The sequence below is a fragment of the Arvicanthis niloticus genome, chromosome 9, assembly GCF_011762505.2.
Source record: "Arvicanthis niloticus isolate mArvNil1 chromosome 9, mArvNil1.pat.X, whole genome shotgun sequence".
Taxonomy (NCBI): domain Eukaryota; kingdom Metazoa; phylum Chordata; class Mammalia; order Rodentia; family Muridae; genus Arvicanthis; species Arvicanthis niloticus.
In genome coordinates, this window is record NC_047666.1 from 76,962,264 (window position 1) to 76,982,796 (window position 20,533).

Sequence of the window (20,533 nt, forward strand, 5' to 3'; positions counted from 1 at the left end):
GACAGCCTTGGTGCCTGTAAGTTTGGATTCCCTAGTGTTGGAGAATTTCAAGAGCAGAAAGGCGGGAATGAGAGGATGGTAGGAGCACACCCTCATAGTAATTGGAGGAGGGGGGAATGGGGTAAGGGGTTAGGCATCAGTGGAAGTGGAGGGCCTTGCTGCCTGAAAGTTTGGATTCCCTAGTGTTGGGGAATTTGAGAGCAGGAAGGCAGAAATGGGAGGATGGTGGGAGCACACCCTTATAGAAACTCCCAGAATTATATGGATTAGACGGGACAGTGGCAGGCCACCAGAAGACTAGATTCCAGAATTCAAACAAACAATTATCTTGATAACTAAAATTTGTTTTGAGAATTGTATATTGCAGAATACACAGCCTTGGTGTATCTACTCACCAAGCAAGCTGAGCAGACCTGCTTAAACCTCTGATGTCCTGGAATTCCAGCTGGATGCAGTGAAGACACAGTGTCAGAAGCTTATCAATTTACTCTTCCCCTGCCCCTCTTCTAATATCTCATTGCCGGTAATTAACTTGAAAAAGTTAATGAAGAGTAGGCGCCCCTATTTCCTGGGCATGGGAACTGAGGTGGTTAATATTGGGCTATCTTTCTAGGGAAAAGTAGTGGTTTTGTTGGAACAGGGAGGATTAGCTAGGATTTATTGCTTAGCCATAACCTATTGGTACAAATATGTATAATTGTTATTAAGATGAAGTTATAATTTCTTAAATGGTACAAATTTACTTTGATTTCACATTTAAGGTTTTCATTGGTACGAGCTTCTTATTGATATAAAAGTGAGATGAATATTGTTACTATCATAGGCATTGTGCCTGTATAACACACTTAGGAATACAAAGCTTAGACCCAGTCCTTCTTTAACTTTTTAAACTGATTTGAGATGGTTAGCCTGTGAGTTAAGGGCCTATAGCAAATTCATGGCTTTGAGTTTATTGTTAGGGTGTTTTCTATATTTTATTTAGAAATAGCTGAGAGGAGTTAACAGACAACACTCCAGATTACCTTACATGAATAGTTGGTTTTCAAAACATCAAAAATCCACAGAATTGACGTTACAAACATTTTCTGTATTAATGTTCATTTTGATTAGAGACCTGTCTGCTCCTGAGAGCTTCCTGGCTTGGATTCTAAGAAGAAATTGAGCATCTTTGGAGTTACTCCAGTTGTGGTGAGTCAGCCATTAGGCAAGAATTGCCTCTTTCCATCTACAGACAAATTACTGTCCAGAAAAGGACACACTTGCAGAATAGTTGACTGATTATATCTGCCAAGACAGAGTAATCAGTCCTTAATAATTCTGCATCACTAGGTCTGTCAGATGATCCTGGGCCAGAAGGCTGAAGATTGGGTACTCCAACATTTTATAGTATAAGGACTGTCCAGGTGTTCAGAGGTCTCTATAAATTGGCTATGTTTTAGAAGCTATGCTTTGTGCTTCCCATAATTTCAGTCATTCTGAATTTCTGATGGGGTTGAAAACTTATAGTCTCATAGCCAATCCTGGCTATTTACTTTGAGAGAAAAGATTTGAGAGGATGGTTTTCAGCTGACATTCATTCTAAAGCTAAGAAAACAGCCAGGTACAGAACTAAGTCTCTTAGTTAGGAGGGATGACAGAGGTTCTAGTTAGTCACCAAAATGATGGACTGGGTATTAGGTCTATCTTGTACCTTACTGACACAAATTGATATAGTTATGCTCTAATTGTATTTTGAGAGAAAACTTTTATTTTAACAGGAAGGGTGGTATATAGGGAGGAGCTAAGGTGGGAGGAGTAAAGAGAGGAAGAGGAGGAGTAAGGAGAGGAAGAGGAGAAGGAGAGGAGGAGCTAGGTGACAGGAAAGAGAAAGTGGGGGGGCGGGGATCATGGAGGTGGATGTTCTCCGCCATCAAAGATAGTTAATATATCTAGGTTGGGTATTGGGTTACACTTCTGATTGAGCATTACCAAACTTATAAAGCCTTCGGTTAAAAATTATATAAAAACAAAAAGGAGAAGGGGGCATGGGATAGGGGTTTTCTAGGGAGGGGAAATTGGGAAAGGGGATGGCATGAAATGTAAATAACATATTCAATAGAAAATAAATTAAAACAATAATCAAAATTTTAAGTGTAACTTTTCCATTAGAAATAGAGTAAAACAAAAATACTGGTCTTCTGAATGTAATTGTGTTTAATCCCAAAACTTCACCCTTTGTTCTAAAAATACTTTCTGCCAATATTTTCATTCCAATAAAAGATTGCATGAGCCCTTTTAGACATTTCTCCCTGAATAACCTGTTTTGACCTTTCCCCTCAGGGTTTAGATTTATTGAATATTTTGCCAATGTTTCCCTTCACAAACCTCCTAGACTTGTTAAAAAGGCCCTTAGATTGGTACTTCAGATGTAGATTTTCTACCCTCAGAGCCCCACATTAGGGGAGAATTTGTATCAAACACATCAACATACAGAAAAATTGGCCATTATTAACCCCAGAAAGAAAGAGAGAGAAAGAGAGAGAGAGAGAGAGAGAGAGAGAGAGAGAGAGAGAGAGAACGAAAGAAAGAAAGAAAGAAAGAAAGAAAGAAAGAAAGAAAGAAAGAAAGAAAGAAAGAAAGTCGGTAGAGGTTAATAATGGCTACTAGGCTGTTTTCATATCATATGAGGTTGTGGTAAGCAAAGCTCACACACATAGCAAGTGAGTAACAGCACAGTGGTTTAGATTGGCTCACTTCTGTGTGTGTGTATGATGTTGGCTCTGAGACAGTCTCCCTAGACCCACACCGGCCTTTGCTGTTATCCTCCTGGGTCTGTTTCCCAGGTTTGGGATTACAGCTATGCACCACCTTATCTAGCTTATCTGGTTGTTTTGTTTGTTTTCGAGACAGTCTCTCATTCTGAAGCCCAAAAAGGTATGAACTCACTACAGAGTCCAGTTGGCCTCAAACTCATGGTAGTCCTCCAGCCTCAGCCTCTCAAATGCTAGACTTAAAAAGTATATAGCACTGTGGCTGTTCATCACAGTTTGGGTTTGTTTGTTGGTTCATTTACTTGTTTGAATCTTTCATTAAATGCACAGTAGAGTTCTCCAGAATCTATTTAAGCATCTGCCTGGTACCTGATCCTCTCTGTGAGCTCTTATTGTCTGATTTTAGAGTTAAGTCATGATCTGTTCCTACAACCATCCTAGGCTCTTCTTTGAGTGGACAATAGTTTCTAGAGAAGTCAGCCATGACTCTCCCCAGGGGAATTGTTCCTAACCCATTCATGGACACTTCCCTTTAAACATACCACATCACTACCACAAATGACATTCAAATTTGTTCATCTTGCTCTGCCTCAAGATTGGCCCAACCCAGAATAAACAATCGGCAGCTGCCTTCAAGTTTGTTCCGTAAACAACTGCCAAGCCAGGGCCGTAGAGAAGCATCTTGCTACGGTGGACCACTTTCTGACATTTGGGCAGGTTTCTTCAGCATTTCAAAGCCCTCCCCAACCCAACTACAGTTATCCGGTACTTTTCAGAACCCAGCAAGACAACCTCACATAAAGCTATCTGCCTCACTGTCTCAAAGGTGCCACTGGCCGTGTTCACTTAATTATCCTCTTCTGACCCAATTAAAGTCATTCATTTACTTGTCATTTATCCTAAATTCCATTTACTATTCCAGTCTTCAACATCCAAGTTCAATGAGCAACTAATTTTCACTTGCCATAGGACACAGGGAAAAGCTTGAGGCTCTTTAAGAAGCCGTGTGTGTACTTCCAGGTTTTGTGGGTATTACTTAGCAGCCAGGCAAAGCTCAGCAGATTAGAGCAAAGAGTTAATGAAGGCAAAGGTATCTATTTAACCCCCACACGAGCCCATTAACTTCACTTAGACAAAAACCACCATCCCAAAGATGCAGCCAGCCATATAGAAAGGACACACCTCTGAGCTCATGGTATGCTAAGAGTGTAGGTGGCTCAGGAATCATCACCACTACTGCCTTGAGAGAAGGGGGGAGTTAGTGAGTGACTTATTCCATGTACAGAATGCTGAGCAAGGTTCTAAGATAACAATGGACAGCAAGAAAAACCAAGGTAAGGGAGGCCATTTACAGCCCAGCATCAGATTTCAGGAGCTGTTCTCTGGCAAAGGAATAGAACCTGCTATTAAGGTTGAGGCATGTCAAAAAGAAGCTATAATATAGGTAGGAATAATTAGTAGGTATGTGATACACCATGATAAGCTTTATGAGATCGGGAAAACAGACTATATTACGTACTTTTCTCCTTGCTGTGACCAAATACCTGAGAGGGGTGGGTATGTTGGCTTACAGTGTGAGGGGAATTAGAGACCATGGGACGGGGGGGGGGGGGGGGGGGGGGGGGGGGAGGGGAGGGACACAGAACAGTAGGAGCATGAGGTATTTACTGTTCCCTTTGTGGCCATAGTTAGCAAGCAGACAATAGATAGGAAAGGGGGATAAATTATAAGACAAAACCTGACCTTGAGACGTACTTCCTCCAGTGAGGTGCTCTCCACCACTTCCAAGTTTCACAGTCTTCTGAAACAGTGGTTCTCAACCTGAGTTGACCCCTTGAGGATCAAATGACCCTTTCACAGGGTTGTCTAGAACCAACAGAAACACAGATATTTACATTATGATTCATAGCAGTAGCAAAATTAGTTATTAAGTAGCAACAAAAAATAATTTTATGGTTGGAGGTTATCAGAACATGAGAAACTGTATTAAAGGGTTTCAGTGCTAGGAAGGATGAGAACCACTGAGATAAAACAGCAACTGGGAACCAAATATTCAAACACAGACCTATGGGGACATCACTCATTCAAACTACAACATACAGGAAAAAAAAAGGCAGAATTCACATTTTAGCTGATGTGATCCAAAAAGATTAAGAGGGAAAATGAAATCTAGTCAGAAACTTAAAGGGAAGAGAGAAAAAAAATTCAAAGTCTAGATCAAACTAAATAATACAAATTTCAACTATTGAGTAAAAAAATCATTTAATCTTTAAAAATGATTATTGGAAAATTTTAAGTGTGTTAGTGACTTAATTAGAACTCCCAGGAACATAAGCCTGCCGTAGCACAGATGATATATGACAGATAGGAGACATGTGGGTCAATCCACTTCTTGCTGCTGCTATAAAAATTTCCGAGACAGTCAAAGGTATGGAGGTGGTTTCTTTTGGCTCTAGGTTGAGATGTTCCAACCAACCTCACCTGCTCCATGGCTTTCTGGCCTACAGCAAATCAGAACAGCCATGTAATAGTGGCGGGAAGCTACATTGGGGTACCAGGAAGCAGCAAGAGGGAGCAAAGGGATTGGAGACAAGATACACCACTCAAGGATGTGTCTCCAGTGATCGCCTTCTGCCAAGTTCCATGTTGTAACAAGTCCCATTGTGTGTTGCAAGAGGAGATATGTCCATGGTGTGGGAAATTGCAGGAGAATACAGGAAAAGATGTAAAGGAAAAAAAATAACTAATTTGTAATACAGAAACTAGATGTTCACCGGCTATACTCCGTTCTCCCTTTGCTGTGTACACGGTGGCTTTATTCCTCCTCAAGCAGCCCCACTGGGTACCTGGGTCTGTTTAACTAGCTCTGCGCAGTGAGTCTGGGAAGTGGGCTGCCACAGGTTAGGCCAGGAACCTGTGGGTTTGCTGATGTAAAACCCTGTAGCTTTTTCATTTGCTTTGCCCAGGTGACCTGCTGTGTTTTAAATATCCGTGGCTCTCCCCAGCCTGGTGAACAGGTCTTCATTTCCCCTGCAGTATTGCAGCAGCTGAATAAGAAGTAAACCTTTGTGTTTTAATAAGCTGTGTTTGTATCTGTGTATGTATGGTGCATACATGTTTACATGTCCATAAAACCAGAGATCAAGGCCACGGGACTTCCTCCAACGCTCCCCCACCTTCATTTTTGAGACAGGACCTCTCACTGAACCGCTCAGCTGTTTGTTTATTGGTGTTAGGATCCGCCTGTCTCCACGTCCCAACAGTGAGACGACAGGCGTGGGGCACCACGTTTGGATTTTAATGTGGGCCCTGGGGACCTGATCTGGGTCCTGTGGCTAGAACAACAAACATCCCATCTTCATGGGTTTAAAAAAAAACTTTTTAATTGAAATATCTATTCATACAATATATTTGATCATATTTCTACTCCTGCAATGCCTCCCTTATCCTCCCTCCTCCCTCCCCATTTAATTTTGTGCTTTCTCTCTCAAAAACAAAACAAGAAAAAAAAAGAAACACACACAAACATGAAAGGAAAATCAAAATAAATAAGCAAAAGACCAATAATATAAAGAGTGCAGAAAGGGTATTGGAATTCTTCAAAAATACCATTGAGAGAGGGAGAGAGAGAGAAGAAGGAGAAGGGGAAGGGGAAGGAGGAGAAGGAGGAGAAGGAGGAGAAGGAGGAGAAGGAGAAGAAGAAGAAGAAGAAGAAGAAGAAGAAGAAGAAGAAGAAGAAGAAGAAGAAGAAGAAGAAGAAGAAGAAGAAGAAGAAGAAGAAGAGGGAAAGAGGGAGGGAGGGAAGGAAGGAAGGAAGGAAGGAAGGAAGGAAGGAAGGAAGGAAAGAGTAGAGTCCGGCCATGAGAGGGGGCAGGGGGGAGGAGAGAGAGGAAAAGGGTAAGGGAGCAAGAGCAAGAGGAGAAGAGAAGAGACCAAGGAGGGGGCAAGCAGTCTCTTTTATAGTGAGTCACGCACACCTGTCTGTTGCCAGTTAACTGTGGGGCGAACCCTAGACAAAATGCCAAGGCAGTGAGACTCCATTGAAGAAAACTGATTTTTTTCCTTTAACAGTGGATGTCTATTGCAGATAGCTTCTTAGTTGGAGATTGGAGTCGGTGTCCACTCTTCATTCTCAGTGCTGGGACCCCACCTAGAATGAACTTGTGTGCCACAGTCTCTGAGTGCATCAGTCTCGCTGTGTCTGGGAGACAAGACTTCCTTGGAGTCATGCATGACCTCTGACTTTTACCTTTCCTCCTCCACTTCAAAAGTAACTCTCTGAGGCTATGGGCTGAGGAGCTTTGATGAAGACACCCTGCTGAGGACCGTGTTCCAGAGTCTCCTACTTTCCGCACACTGAGGACCGTGTTCCAGAGTCTCCTACTTTCCGCACACTGAGGACCGTGTTCCAGAGTCTCCTACTTTCTGCACACTGAGGACCGTGTTCCAGAGTCTCCTACTTTCCGCACACTGAGGACCGTGTTCCAGAGTCTCCTACTTTCTGCACACTGAGGACCGTGTTCCAGAGTGTCCTACTTTCCGCACACCGGCCAGTTGTGAGTCTCCCATCTACTACAAGAAGAAAGTTTCTGGTGACGCTGAGTGGAGCACTGATCTATTGGTAGAGCGGTATGTCACGAGGACTCATTTTACTGCTATGTCACTTTAGCAGAACAATAGTATTAGCTATTCCCACCTGGCCTCACGACCTGTCTAGTCTCAGGATCTTCGCCATCTTAGGAGTCAGTATGTGTTCCACATTATGAGTGAGTCTTAGATCCATTCAGGAAATGGTCGGTTAAGCCCCTAACCTTTGTGCCACTACCGCACCCATATATAATGCTGGCAGGTCGCTGTTGTATGTTTGAATGATTATGGCTGGAAGATACTGACGATTCCCCTTCTCCTCTGGTAACATTCAGTGTGCCCTCCAGCACCATGAATGCTAGTCTGTAGGGGAGAAGCTTATAGTCAGGTACCAGGTCACTTCTCAGTGTCTGATGACATAATGACAAATGCTGGCTTTTGTGGAAACCCACCAATAGCCTGTGGTGTTTGATGACCTCCATGGGGCCTCCTTGGCCAGTGACTCAATTAGCTGGAATTCCTGGCAGTGGAAGTTTTACTTGTTACTGTAAGATGCCTAGTCATGGCATGGTCTTCCCTGTTCTTTAATGACTCCAGTTGGGTTTCCTTCTTATGTGCATATATCTTAAGAAGTAGAAGAGTTCCATATGGTGTTTCAAAGGACCTTGAGTGTTAGTTGTTGCTTTCTCTATCCCTCTTGAACCTTCTCTTCCATCTCCCTCCCTATTTAATTTCCAATTCAAGTTCCCTTTTGTCTCTGCAGAGCAATAGATTCTACTCCCCTTTCTTGCTAGAACCTCTCCAATCCAACCCCTCACCTCACCGAGGTAATAATCTAACCTTGGTAGTTATTCAGACCGTCACACACAAACTGAAGGCCTAAAAGCTAAAATCCACATGTAAGAGGAAATATAAGATGTTTGTCTCTGAGGATCTGGGTTAACTCACCCAGGATGATTTTTTTTTCCTGGCTCCATTCATTTACCTGTAAATTTCATACTTTAGTTTTTCTTAACAGATGGGTGATATTCTGTGTAAATGTACTATATTTTCATTACACATCTATCGGTTGATGGACACCTTGGCTGTATCTAATTTCTGGCTATAATGACTAGAGCAAGTGTCTTCAACAGGATGAAACATCCTTTAAGTATACACCCAAGAGAAGTATAGCCAGGTCTTGAGATAGATCTCTTCACAGCTTCCCGAGAAGCCACCACAGCAGTCTCCATAGTGGTTGTCAGGTTGTCATGTCTACCAGCAATGAGTAAGTGCCCATCACCTCTCCCCACGTCCCTGTCAGCCTGTGCTCTCATTTGTATTATTGAACTCCGCTATTCTGACTGCTCTAAGACGAGAAATCTCAAAGTAGTTTGAGTTGCATTTTTCTGACAGTGAAGGATAGTGAACACTTCTCTAAGTGATTCTCAGCCATCCGCATTTTGTCTTTTGAGAACGCTGCTTGGTTCTGTAACCCATTTTTAATTGAGTTATTTGTTTGGGTTTTTTATGTTTAGAGTTTTGGTTTTTTAGTTCTTTACATCTTTGTAGTAGTAAATGGCTAAGATTAGACTAGGATCGAGCCCATACTGATGGGTGGCAGATGATTTTTGATCAGGACAGTAGCTTTACTTAACAAGCAAAAATGCCTCAAGTGTTAAGAGATAGGGTTGAAAAAAAAGTTGAGTTTCAACAGGAAACTTGTTATTAATTTGGTCGTGAAAAAAAATGAAAACAATCCAGCAGCTCTGACAGTAATAAGAGGGAGAAACAGACCGGGTTGTTTTAATGCAAGAACACAGTAGCATGAGAAGATTATGGGGATGAAAAGATTAACAGAGAGTAAAGGTCAAGGGTCACCTTTAGAACTGAAGAGTCGCACTACTGCCTTCGATGAAAATGGCCCTGAGAGGGATTAATTAGCTTTCAGGAGTGAAGCTGGGAAAGGAAGAGATTGAAGGAGCTCCTGTCAGCTGGCCTCAGCCAGTCAACAGTGTCATCCCTCTTCTCAAAGGCTGTCAAGATTTAACATCACCCAGGATTAAATCTCTACTCATGAAATGCTAAGTAAGGGCAAAGTCTTTCATCAAATTCATCCTCCTCTCCGTATCTGCCTAACTACAGTGTTCTGAACACCGTGCTACTCATAGCAAGGGATACAGTGTCTAGGGCGTGCAGAGGAAGCTGGTCGGTACACTTACACAGCTCAAGAGGAGGACGAAATTAATGTATAGTATTTGTTAACAATAAAACAGTGTTATCTGGCATTGAAGTGTCAAGGACAGAGGAGTGAATGACAATTAATGCCTAGAAAAGTCTCCTTGAAGCAATAATGCTTAAAAAATATTCAAAATTTAAATAAATACATGGCAAAGGAGAGGTATTACAAGTGATTAGAAAAACCTGGGCCAGGAAGTCCAGAATCTGTGCCTAGTTAGGTAGGTGCTCAGTCAAGAGTCTTCCTTGTGTGAAACTCAAAGCAGCTTTGGCTTGTCTGGGGTGATTTATTGACGAGACTTTCAACAGAAGCATGGAATTGCATCTTGAGAGTAAGTAAGTAGTAAGTAGTCACTGGGCAAAACCATACTGTAGAGTCAATCTGGCTAGACGGAGCTCACTTGGCAGAGCCTATACCTACTGTCTATGAAGCTCTCAGTTCCTCTCCTAACCTCCATAAGCCGGGGGTAATGGCTCACCGGGTGAAGGTCATCCTCGACTACATAGGGAGTCCAAGATGAGCCTGGGATACATGAGACCATGTCCCGCCATTCTGGTGAATGTTCTCTGTAACACTGATGGGCACAAACGTTGAGTTTGCACTGGGGATCATAAGCACTATCACTGCAGTCTCTGAAAGCTGGGTAGCTACTGCCGCTGTCAATCACCTTCATTTGCATTCTCTGGGGTCTTTGTCGCTCTGTGTCTCTGCCTTGGCTCGCAGTCTCTGAGAGATGGATGTCCAAGAGGAGATCTGAGACCATGACTGACGGCACAGAAGGGGAAGCAGCCTTAACAGCAAGAACGTGAGTCCGCTTCAGAAAAGAAGGGACTCCCCATGGTTGAAAATTCATCAGTGGGTAAACCCGTGCCTTACACAACAGGAGGGCCTGTCTCTGTGTTGTGTTTCATAAAAAGAAAGAGAAACCAGGGATATGTTTGGTAGAGGCGCGGTATGGTATGGAGGAAGGGGGTGCCTCTGCCACACGATGAATTTATTCAGGGCATGAGGAGGGGAGGGGACGGGGGAAGGGAGTGAGAGAAGAGGAGTAGAGGCCGGCCATGAGGCACGTGGAGAGAGAGAGGGAGGAGGGAAACGGAAAGGAGCAAGAGAGGAAGAGAGAGAGAGGAGGGGGGCAAGCAGCCCCTTTTAATAGTGAGTCAGGCACACCTGGCTGTGGCCAGGTAACTGTTGGGCGGAGCCTAGACGAAATGGCAACACAGGTCGTCCAGCACTGTTCTCTAAGCAGAATGACCCTCCTCATTACAAGACCAGTTGTGTCTCTTCTGAAAACAGCGGTGCTTGTTGAGTACCGTCATTCCTCATAGAAGGTGGAGACTAGAAGCCTCATTGTGCCCACCTGAGTGTCCAAGCAACCCTTTCCCATGCAGTTGTGTACAGTTCCACCCGACATGCACATGGCCGAGGGTTCTCAAGGAAGGGCTAGGGAAGGTGCTAGTGAGGGGGCTCCATCTATGCGCATTTTTGGAAGCCATTTCCTTGCCAGCTGAAGACTTCCCGGTACAGCTGCTTTGGGGTCACCCATACTCGTATCAGTAACCCCTTACCCATGCTCTTAAGTTAGCCCAATAAGCTCATAGGTGAACTGTGGTGGAATAGAACGTTATTTTGTCATTGGGATGTTCGTGGGCAGGGATGGGTGTTGCTCATCCCTCCAGGGAAGAGGTTTTAATAAAAAGTAGATATATAGACTATTAAAATAAGAAGAGATAGGGTATGTGTCTGTAATTCTAGGGAGCTGAAAAGATAGATGGTTTCCTGGAGGCTCAGTTCACAAGCCAGCCATGCTAGCCTACCAGGAAAATACCATAAAAGACATTGTCTCAAACACAAGATGGGTAGCACCTGGGAAACAATATTTGAGGTTAACCTCTGATCTCCATGTGCATGTGCAGACAGAGAGAGAGAGAGAGAGAGAGAGAGAGAGAGAGAGAGAGAGAGACTGAATTACTTGAATAGGAAAGATTTAACCAGTACTTTGAATATTGTAAAGTTATTTAAGAAGATCTTGTTATTCTGACTGTTGTTGCAAATACCTGCAGAGAGAGAGAGAGAGAGAGAGAGAGAGAGAGAGAGAGAGGTGGCCTCAAGTTCACTGTATTGCATGTTGCTTTTGAAGAATAGAAATATGGGGCTGGGACCATCCTAGAGGTAAAGGAAGCGACTGCAGAGGACCGTGAGCACTGACAGCTGTAGGGTCTGCCTTCCCACTGACAGAGAATGGCAAGAACTAAACGTTCAAAACAGCAGAGAGATGCATCAGGAAGAGAGACTTATGAGTGAAGTGATGGCCACAAGCACTCCAGCTGGTGGGATGGGAAGACTGACTGAGAGTAGAGACTAGATCGGTAGGCTGCACAGGTCACACCAGCACAAGGTGATACCTCCACCAGGGACGTAGAATGGGAATGGAGAGAAAAGTAGTCTTACAAAAAATGTTCTGAGGAGAAGAGCATTGGGGCCTGAAGGCTGGTTGGATACAATCAAGAAAGAAACAATCTCTGAAGTGATTTCAAAATCTTGAGCTCATGTCCCTGAGGTAATTTAGATCAGAGCTGATTTGGGGTGAATTTTCTTCCTGAGGGTATTCAACTGTTTTCTGGCATCTCCAATCTCCTGAAAACTGTCTGGAATGTTTCTATTTTAGGCCTTTGGATCCTTGTTCTAGACTTTTGCTGTGTGTGTTGGGGAGGGGGGTATTTGTTTGATGTACAGTTAATAGTTCTCTGTTGATGCATTTTATCTGATCTAATTAAAGATATATTTTTGCACAGTGGCACAAAACTACAGTCCTACCTGCTAAGATGGTAGAGGTAAGAGAATCACTGGGGCATGAGTTCAAGACCAAACTGGGAGCAGGATTCTGTTTTAAAATCTAGGATGTAATTCAGAGGTAGAGTGTTTGCCTAGAATACATAAAAGCCTGAGCTTGCAGTCCAGCAGTATACACACACACACACACACACACACACACACACACACACACATTTTTATTTCATCCTTTCAAAGAATTTATAATAGCCATGTAAAGTCTTTGCTAAACTCAAAAAATGGGCTATCCTGAACTTATCTTCTATTAAATTTTTGTGTAATCTTGTTGTAACATGTTGCTTTTTGGATTTGTTGTCTTCATTGGAAGTAATGGTTCATTTTTGAGGACATCACAATTACTTCTGCTCTTGGTAGTGATGGTTTGGTCTGGTCTGGTCTGGTCTGGTCTGGTCTGGTCTGGTCTGGTTTGGTAGTTTTAGTTTTTAAAGACAGGGTCTCACTGTACATTCTGGTTATTCTGGAAGATGCTGTGTAGACTAAGCTAGCTCCAGACTCTCAGCAGTTCTCATACTTAAGCTTTCCAAGTGCTTAGATACCTGGATCTTAAACACTTCAGCGAAGCAGAACCCTGTGGACTTTAGCTCCTTGCGTTGTAAGTGGGAGACAAGAAGACATGCAGGCCAGCTCCAGCGCTTCCCCTGTGTGTGCTCCTTCTTTTCCAGGGCCACAGGTTTACAAAGCTTCTTGTCAACATCCTAAAACGTGTTGCTATATGCATTCTGTCCATTTTCATAACTGTCACGTGAAGCTGGTCTTCTATTAGTAACGCCACCATGGCCAGAAACAGACAAAAGACATAAGGAGACCCCAAGATGACAAAGTAACAACTCACTACATTCTGATCTGGTCTCTGTCCCCTCCTCAGAAAGCTCCCACGTGCTGTCTTCAGCCGACCCTCTCTTTTGGCATTCCTCCAACTTGTTAGCAGGTATGAATTCAGCTTCTTTCTCAAACCTTTCAGTGCATTCCCATTGGGCTGGGAAATAGGGGACAGGGGCTTTGTCCCTAGCTCTAAATTTTTGCCAACCTTGAAACTGAGGACTAGGCTGTGGACTGATTTTTCTTTTCCCTAAGGATAACAAACATAGAACATTTGATATAAAAATGATCTTTAAAGAGGCTCTCTGTGGCTCTCAGAAGTATGCCTCCTTGGTCTTCTTGGGGTGAGGACTGGCCGGCCACCTTTTGGTCTTCATACTGGCTGAATTTTGTGAAGCAGCATCCTCTTTTTTTGCTGCCTTCCTTACATAAAAGAAATCACATAGCCGGGCACGATGGTGCATGCCTGTAATCCCAGCACTCCAGAGGCTGAAGCAAGGATTGCTGTGCGTTTGAAGCCAGCCCTAACCAGTGGCCCTGGGAGGCTGTTGTTTGTGTGTCCTAGTCTATGGATAGGACATGTCTAGGTGTCCTATCCTCTTCTGTTGGAGTTCTTACAAGGGGCCTGCCAGTACTCTTCTCCTCCTTGAGATGTCCCCAGGGCCCCTGCCTGTCGCAGGTCTCCTCAGTGGGATTCATCAGGAGGACAAACAGGCAGGAAGCTCCTTAGGCCTTGAGCACCCGTTTCACACTTCACATTAACTTTATGCCTGGGCCCAGAGAGGAAGACGTACAATCAGTTGTCCCCTTGAACCCCAGCAGTGCTCTGGCTTGGGCACTGCTTCTTCTTCCATTCACCCACACACAGGTTCTCTTGACTTTGAAACTCAGCTCTGGGCTTTTCCAGGCTTCCTCGTTTTTTCTCAAATCTGCCTCTCTGAAATGAAAAATCTAGTCCAGCTCCAACCCTATGTGACAGACCCAGGACAAGGAGGATTTCAAGGACACTAGAACTATGGACAGAGCTGACATGTTCTTACAGTTAATGATGACAAAATGTACGACAAGTTAAATTCTCATCGTGAGCCAGATGTGGTGGCACAGGCCTCTAATCTCAGCAGTCGGGAGGCAGAGGCAGGCAGATCTCTGCTCTGAGTTCAAGGCTGGCCTGGTCTATAAAGTGAGTTCCAGGACAAAACACCCAAACCCTCATCCTGTTGAATATTACAATTCAACTTGAACGTACAGAAGGCAGCTAGACATTTAGAACATGTATTATTTTGTTTAATTTAGCTTTTTTTACATTAGTCTTCTAATCGTCTTTTTATAGTCTAAAATTGTTTGAGTAAAACAAGTATTCATTTTTGTTACACTTGCAGGAGGGTTGTGCAGCAGAGTGTCCATGTTCATGTATGTGTGAATGCGTGTCTGTGTGAGTACAGAGGCCAGAGGAGCTCATGTTCTGTTCCTCTAGAGCTGTCTAAGTTTCGTTTTGAGAGAGGGTGTCACCGGAACCTGGAGCTCACAGATTTACCCATTCTAGCTAATCAGGAAGCTCCAGGGATCCTCCTGTCTCAGCTTTCCCAGTACATGGATTATAAGTAAACGCCACCACCTCTTACATATGTGCTGAAAACTGAACACAGGTCCTCATGCACTTTACTAAGGGATGTCCCATCCACAGCTCCCCCCTCCCCCCACCTTTTTTAAAGATTCATTTTATTGTTGATTATTTGTCTATCTGTCTATGTGGAAGTGTGTACCTGTAGGTGCAGGTACCCACAGAGGTTGAAAAAAAGACGGTGTCAGTCCTCCTGGAGCTGCAGTTACAGGCAATTGTAGGCCACTCAAGATGAATGCTGGGAACAGAACTTGGGTCTTTTGCAAGACAATGTTCATTCTTAAGTGCTGAGCCATCGCTCCAGCCTACTCCTTTCTGTTTTATTTTGTTTCTGTGTGGTACTGATGATCAAACCCAGGGCCTCATGTGTGTTTAGGCAAGCTGGCCACTGAACTATATCCCCAGCCCTCCAAAGTCCTTTACTGAATACACATTTAAGACCTCAGAAACCTGATCAATAAAAACTAACCCTGGAAGACAGAGGTCTAGTTAGCCAAGGTTGGATTGAAGAAGGAGGAATCAAAAATCCCTTTTCAACTCTTATGAATGACTCTTCTCAGGGTGCACCCTGTGCTTTTGAGATCTCAGAACAATTCAAGCACATATGCGGAACAAAAACAATTACACAGCCCTCTGTTAAATGTTATGTGTAATTGATCCCTTCCTAACCTTATATGGATGGTTAACCTTTCTCCTGTCAATACAAAGCCACAGTGCATTCGAAGATCAAGGGACAAACTGTGAGAATGAGTTCTCTTCTTCAATCATGTGGGCGTCCCAGGAATTGAACTCAGGTCATCAGGCTTGACAGCAAGTACTGTCACCCGCTGAGCCAGCTCTACAGAACCAGTAAAAAGAATTCTGACACCAACTATCTTCCAATAGAAAAATGATTATGTTGGGCCCTGTGGTGTGGCTCGATAAAGGAATGACGGCCAAACCATTTCAATGCTCTGGCTTCCCTCTTGAGCACTGCAAAACAAAAACGACCAAACAAAAGAAAAACACCTTGCATCCGTGAATGTGAAAATCCTGTAAATTGCGGATCCTGCTTGCTCTTGATGCACTTAGGGTTGTAAACCAGACTGACTTTTAAATGTATTCGTTCAAGCAGGATTCTCGTCCCTGCTCAGGCCTTTAGAAATTGCCTCTGCTGCTCAATCACTCCTTAATGGAGTTCAGTGTGGCTCCATTTCCCATCCACTCTTCTAACGCCAATAGCACCGTCATCGTGCCTAATGGGCTTTATCCAGCGCTCATCCTTCTCGACTTCAAAGCCACACTGGCTTCTATGGAAGTCTTACACATCCATCAGCTTTTCTTTCCTCCTAGTGTGGTGATTGAATTCGGAGCTACACCCGTGGGCGGGCAACAAGCACTCTAGCACTGACGACAGCCCCGCCCAATAATACGGTACTGTCTGCTCTTTTGGTTTTTCGTTCACATTCTCTGACCTGCTGAACGTCTGCTTCGGTGTTCAGTTCCTTTTTTGCCATTTCCTTTCAAAATGCCATCCACAGCTAGAGGTTCAGGCTCCATCATCACCCGGAATGCCACCCCACCATTTGAATGTAGACCCTACTCGGTCATTTCTCTTCTGAGCGTCTCCATAGTCTGCTGGGACGCCAGGTGTGCATGTTCTATTTCCAGTGGTGACGACACTCTAACCTTGGGTCATCCTGACATGAAAAGGGGGGATTGTTTTAATTCTTCCCTTAACCTTGACCAGTACTTTAAATCCATCAAACCCACATCTTTCAAATCTCTACCTCCTTTCCCAGCACCGTTCCAAACACGGGCAGATTGAGAAGGTTTCTCTTTCTGATGCTATTTTAGTGGGTCGTTGTAATGCCTTTTCTTTTTTTTCAAAAGTGTATCCTCCAAAAGGAAAGGGCTGGGTTTTTATGCGTTCAGGATAATCCTTTATCTGCGGCATTAAATGCTGGAAGCCTGGGACGCAGTAGGAGTTTCTGAAGAAGGGGTTTAGAGGGGGACTCAGCTGGTGGGCAGATGAGAAAGGGAAGAAGGCAGAGTCGGTTTGAAGTGGCATTTGCATGGTGGGCACACGGTTTCCATTTAGGCTGCTTCGGTGGCTCAGGGAGACTTTGAGGGCCATAAAAAGCCCAGTGATCTCCCTTAGTGCTGACTCAGCTGGTGAGCACATTGCCCCAACATTATTGTATTAAGGAAAGATCAGGGAGAAAGACAACTTCCAGCGATGGTTGAAACAGTCCTTTGCCTCTTTCTACTGGCTTGACTTCCTCTTAGTGCAGCTCTGGGAAGCGTCAAGAATTCTTCCCAGCTCTCCTCTCTTCCCCCCATCACTCCAGGCTGTCTGTCCCAGGTGCCCCAATTCCCTCCCCCATCCACATGTCCCCTGAACATCTTCTGTGAAGGAAGTTGGGACATGCATATACTGCTTCCCGGGTCAGAATGCAACGGAGCATAATATGCCAAGTTCAAATGCATATTCTAAGGAAGTCTTTCTTTTCTCCATTTTACTTATTCCACTGTTTTTATTATTATTAGATATTTTATTTATTTACATTTCAGATGTCATCCCCTTTCCCCATTTCCCCTCCCTAGAAACCCCCTATCTCATCCCCCGTCCTCCTTTTTGCTTAGACTAAGCCAGAACCTCAGGAAGACAGAGTTAAGGACTTGAGGCAGGAAAAGTGAACATAGAAAACCCTATGCTGCCTTTCACAGAGTCCCACAAAACCCCACAGTTACCGGCACAAATCAATATTAGAAAGCAAACTAATAAATATCTCATCTGTGGAGATTTGTAAATGAAGTGGATGTTGTCTAAAAACCAAACATACTAAATTCTAATTAATGTGTAACGCTTTATAAAATACAGTGAGAGAATTTAATCCCTTTTCCCCTTGAATTAGTGGTGCCTCTCTAATGAATCTGGCTGTTAATGAATTCAGCTCAGTCTAGTAAAATCAGTGAAGCATTTCTATTCCATCAGTATTCAGAGTATGTGTCCGTCGGCTTCGGCATAATGCTTAATGTGCGAGCTAACCAAACACTGTCCCTCACCACTCAGTGCCCAAAGAGCCCCCACTTTCAAAACCAAAGGAAAAGGATACCAGTGTCATAAAGACAACCGCCCAAAGCACAGGTCCAGAGGACATCAGACCCACACACTTTGGTAACTCATGTCCTGCATTTCCAATAAAGAAGCCAACTGAAATAAACGTCAGAGATCGAAAACTGCATGTGTTTGGTTGGCAACACCGACACCTCCCCAGCCCGCTTCAGAAGTCATTTGTAGAAGCCAGATGGAAAATGTAGATAGGAAAAAAAAAAAAAACAAACGTGTAATGTAAGAAGGTCCAGAGGGGAACAAATTCAAAGGGTCCATTTTCAGTCTGCCTCAGGGACAGGGTCTAAACTGTCACAGGAAAAAGAGCTGCAGAGGCTGTTTACACAGGGAGCCTCATGAGGTGGGGGCGGGGCTGAAAGTGTTCCAGGTAAAGCTGGCCAAAGGGCAGCCATCGCTCCTCCCCCGCCCCCCGCCCCCCACACAGCCCAGCATGGCTCCACTGTCACAGTGAAAATGGAAAGGAGTCTGCTCTGGCTGGATCTTGGGAGACTTTTGCAGCCTTGAAGACATTGGAGGATATTGTAGGCTTCACAGGGAGATGGGTGAACAGGGTTTTCCTTGGAGGAAACGCCAGCCGCCAGGCGTCAGCCAACGATGTCCAAAGAGAGGCCTTAAATGGAAGAGCACTGAGTGCGTGTGAGCATGTGGCAAGAACGGCTGGGAGTTTCAGCAGGGACAAACGAACTAGCAAAATGAAGCTATAGACTGACCCTCGTCACCTCATTTGTAACCAAACACCAGTGAAATGTGAGGATGTTTGGAACAGGCATAGTTTGTAAATTCATCTTCTTTTGATTCAATGTTAACTTTTCCAGGGTGTGTGTGTGTGTGTGTGTGTGTGTGTGTGTGTGTGTGTGTGTGTGTGTAGGTCAGAGGACAGCATTGGAAGTTGAGTCTCTCCTTCTACCATGCAGGTCCCAGGATCCTCAGGTTTGGAGGTGACTGCCTGTATCCACTTTTTCAGCAGCTCAATGTGCGAACTGATCTCCGATCTCACATCTCATTCTTTCTTTCAGGGACCCTGACTGTCTTTTGTTGCCCTCATCTTTTTGATAGACAGTGTCTATAATCTCTAAAATTACCTATCAGATGACATCGCTACCTATAGTTTTACTAACAGGTATTTTGGTAATGAAAGCAACTTTCTGGCCAAATACGGAAATGCATGCAAATTTTTATTAATATGTGAGCACTAGAAATGCCTTACAGCTCTGGAGCTTGCTAAATTCAGTCCTGTGGGCATTCAAACCTCTTTCAAGAAATATGGCTGCAGGAACATTTCTCCTAAGCTACTTGGAACAAAAACAGAACCTTCCTTCCATTAAGGATAGAACTTGATCAGATACAATCTTTGGCTTGAGTACTTCCTCAAAGACTTTTGAGTAGAAGGGCATCCAAATTCTTATTAAAATGTAATATGATGATGCAATACTGTGTTTATGTCACATTTATAGCCATATCTACACATCATTTCTAGTCAATAAACTTATCTTAAATACCAAGTATCTTAGCCCACAAAACACACACACACACACACACACACACACACACAATTTCCTACCAACGCTGCACATTGGAATGATCAGAAGTCCAGGACTGGGTAAGACAGTCAGGGTAAGTTAGGCATGTCTAAAGTTTCTATTGGTCTGATATAATATCCTGGTAAAAGCAACCAAGTAGAGAAATCGTTTATTTAGCTCACACCTCCAGATTATTGTCCATCATTGTGGGAGGATCAGAGTTCGGAGCTCTGCGGAAATGACGTCATCACCCCCACAACCAGGAACAGAGAGCATGGATCCCGGTATTCACAGTAGGTAGGGCTTCCCGCTTCAGTTAATGTAATGAAGATAATGTACCACAGACAAGCCTGCAGGCCTCCATGATCTAGACAAGCCCTCTACACTCTTTCCCCAACTGATTCTAGATTGTCAGTTGAGAATTAAAAATATCATTACAGGACAGGCAAAAGGCTCATCTGGGAAAGGATATGAACCCCTAAACCTGACCACCTCAGCTTGATCCCCAAAACCTATGAGTCCTCCAAAGAGTCCTCTGATGGCCAAAAGTATACAGCTCTGTGTTGTTGTTGTTGTTGTTGTTGTTGTTGTTTTGTTGTTTTGTGTTTGAAACAACACGGTTTCATTTAGCCCAGGCTAGCCTCAAGTTCTTGACCCTAACAAAAGTATCACCATGAGCAAAATTCTGACCCAAGTCAGAAAACTTCACTGAAACCGACATATCTCCTTAGGTAAAATTTCCTGAAAATCCTTTCATGGCATGAGAAAGGGAAAGATTTCTTAGGCAGGACCCAGAAAGACATACCCCAAGAAAGAAAATAAATACCTAAATCAGATTTCAGCAGCAACAACAAAAATTATTCTTTTGCTATTTGAAAGACACTGGGGGTGGGGGGAGCAAGGTACAGATTGGTGCAAGTGCTCACAAAGTTTTATACCCAGAATATATAAAGAATGTTTCCAGTACAAAATGAAGTCAATGAGAGTTTTTTTTTTTTTTTTTAATGGATCAATATTGAAACAAAAACTTCTCAAAGGAAAATGTTAAGC

The 20,533-nt window shown here is 43.7% G+C and overlaps 1 long non-coding RNA gene across 2 annotated transcripts in view; it reads right to left on the reverse strand.

Moving 5' to 3' along the window:
- Positions 1-18,246, reverse strand: part of LOC143443585 (uncharacterized) — a 76,103-nt gene extending 57,857 nt beyond the window's left edge. Inside the window, exons 1-2 of one of the 2 annotated variants that reach the window (XR_013112705.1) lie at positions 17,947-18,246; positions 4,494-4,616 (exon numbers count right to left, since the gene is read on the reverse strand). This is a non-coding gene — a long non-coding RNA (uncharacterized LOC143443585). Of the gene's footprint in view, positions 1-4,493; positions 4,617-5,231; positions 5,554-17,946 lie in introns of those variants that run through there. The other variant, XR_013112704.1, reaches the window with a different exon arrangement.
- Positions 18,247-20,533: the final 2,287 nt, after the last annotated feature.